Source organism: Falco naumanni, chromosome 12 (genome assembly GCF_017639655.2).
Source record: "Falco naumanni isolate bFalNau1 chromosome 12, bFalNau1.pat, whole genome shotgun sequence".
NCBI lineage: Eukaryota > Metazoa > Chordata > Aves > Falconiformes > Falconidae > Falco > Falco naumanni.
Window position 1 is genome coordinate 8,990,106 of NC_054065.1, and position 2,782 is coordinate 8,992,887.

Genomic DNA, 2,782 nt, shown 5'->3' on the forward strand with positions numbered 1-2,782 from the left:
TCCACAGTGGTGCCACCAGCTATTTGATACCACCATGACCACCCAGCTTCCAGCCCACCAATGCTGCTTGAAGCAGGCCAAGCTTCCTGCTCACCCCTTTGCCACAGTTCATCTGGGCTGTTGCAGGCATCACCTCTAACTTCCCACTTCACAGCTGCATCAAGCTCAGAGATACAGGTAATGCTGCCAGCATCCAGTTCCACCTCGGCAGTCCCTCAGATGTCTGTGGTTTGCATCAGGGCCCCCAGCACACTCCTTCAAGGTGTCTGGCTGCTTACGCTCAAGACCAGCACTGACATGGGGCAGGTGTGACTTTGGCTCAGGCTGCTGAGACAAGGGCTGCGAGAAGCTCTGCCAGGGCTTCTGCTCTTTGCTTGGCAGCTGCGCTTGGGCCCCGACTATGACCTCTAGTCCTTACCCGGGCTGCACTGCAATGGTGCCTGGTCAGGTATCTCACAGAGCCAGAGCTGTACGCCTGATCTCAGACCTGTCTTGTTACTCCTGACTTGCCTGGTGGCCAGTGAGCAGTGCCTGAACTGCTGGCTGTAAACGTGCTCCCTTGTTCAAACTGTGCTCTTGCTTGTGCAGTCTGTCTGCCCCACACGCTGGGCACCTGGCTTGCCCTGCTTCATGAACACACCTGCCCTTGCTGCTGCCTGACAGCATGGTGCCTTCTCCAGCTGTTTTACCAAATGCCATCAGCTTCATGGATCACCCAGGCTTGTTCCTCTAGCAGGTCATGCTCTGCAGCCAGTTCCTAGCTTCCTAGCTCTGCTCTGGACGGGGCTTCATGCCCTGTGAGCCCATTCCCCTCTCTCGCAGTGCCCCTGTAAGCTGCTGTGCTGAGCCCTGCTCCTCTTCTGTTTCCCAGCTCCACAGCCAGGACACCCCTGGTGTGCTGAGAATTCAAGAACCAGGGGAGCGCTGCAAGAGCTGCAGCTAAACTGGTTTGTATTGATGTGGGGGAAGATGTTCACAATGGGGGACTTGTGGTTTGTGAGACTTGGAAAAAAAAAAAGCCTAGTGATGGAAACAACCAAGCAATTTTATACAACTAAGCAGGTAAGTCTTGATTTCATTATACTACAATGTATCACATGTATTAGGATTCAAAAGTATTGAATTTCAAATGCTCAGTGTAAGTCACATCACTTACACTACATTTAGTATGCTGATTGCATGTAAAACTTAAAAATTAACCCAGACTGAAAGAAAAAGGGAAGGAATGCAGGCATTCTTGCATGATAATAAAGCAAACCAGTGCACTGCTATTCTTTCCAGCAAAGAGTTACAGTGTGGACAGATGACGCTGCCACCAATTAATACTAATAAAAGGACAACCCCAGTACCCTGAGCTAATTTGGAGCCACCTGTATAAAACTAAAAGTGCTACCCACGTTTCATCTTTTTCAGTATATTAGCACACCCAGTTGTAATTCCCTCACTAATTGGGAATCACCACGATGACAAATATAGCAAATAAGAGGAGCTGTCTGTTAAATGCAGCGTTCAGCATACTTGCAAGTTCGGATGAGCTTTCGCCCCAGGGGATTGAAGCAGCAGTGTAACACAAGAGATGCAAAGCCCTAAAACTGTCAGCAGCGGCACCTGGTCTGAGAGGGAACAGGCTCCCCATAGAGGAAAGGCTGGTCTAGAAGCAGAGTATGACAAGGGAAACTGAACTAGGGAGTCTGCTAAGGGTTTTGCATCTTCTCTAAGGTGTAGACCCTGCCTCTGGGGTTTGGGTTTTTTTTAGGGGGAGCAAGGAGGTGGTCTGTTACTGGCTTCCAAGAGCCCTTGATGCTAATTGAAACTTCTAGGTATTATCAGAGTGGTGATAGTTGCTGCCATCTGGTGAAAACTAAAACTGAAGAAACACAGCTGAGATGGGAAAAGGAGTAATTCACTAGTGTACTCAGATGGCTTCTGCTGAACAAGTTTGTTATGTGACCTGTGGAGTCCCCCTCCAAGTTCTATTCCATTGATTATTTTTTTAATTTTTATTTTCCTAGTATGCTTGATAAAACACAAAGATGAAATATACTTATTTCACATTTTATGCTGGATATAACTAATTAACCGGGACCATCAAGTATCTAAAATTTAATTCTGGTTCACTTAACAATGGTAAGTATTTAATTTTTGTTTCAAATAATGCAACGGTTTTCTGTTGCCATGAACTAGAAGCACGTCCAAAGAACTAAAGTGCTGTGCTGTTTTTTTCCTGTGGAAGTGGTAAGGGAGAAAGATGACTTGGTCAAGAGAACAAGCAAACAGTTGTATTAATCATGATAGAATGATTTTCCCCTGAAACAGTAGTAATAAATAATTGGTTGTGGTGGTATACTCTTCCCTTGGTTGAAGCTGCCTTGACTAAATTACACAGTTTACCTGAAAAGTCTGTCAGGCGGTGTATTTAACAATTAAGAGTATAAACCACCAATAATACATGTCAGGCAAATGTGTGGAGGTTCTTTTCTTTTAGATCAAGCAGTAATGCATTCAAGCGTCTTTCTAGTTATTATAAAACAACCTTATTAAAGGAACTGCCATACATTTTTCCCTATCCACATACTGTTTTTGTTTGCCCCTCTCCCAACTACTGGGTGTCCTATTGTCCCCCGAAGCGGGTCAGCTGGGTCCTCTTCCTGAGTGGTTACAGTTCATTCAGGTGGTTCAAATTATGTTTTTCCAAGTGCTTCACCATGCATTTGTCAATGTTTAATTTCTCCTGCTGTCATGCTTTGCTTTGTTAGTTTGCAGAGATCGTGTATCCTGAGCC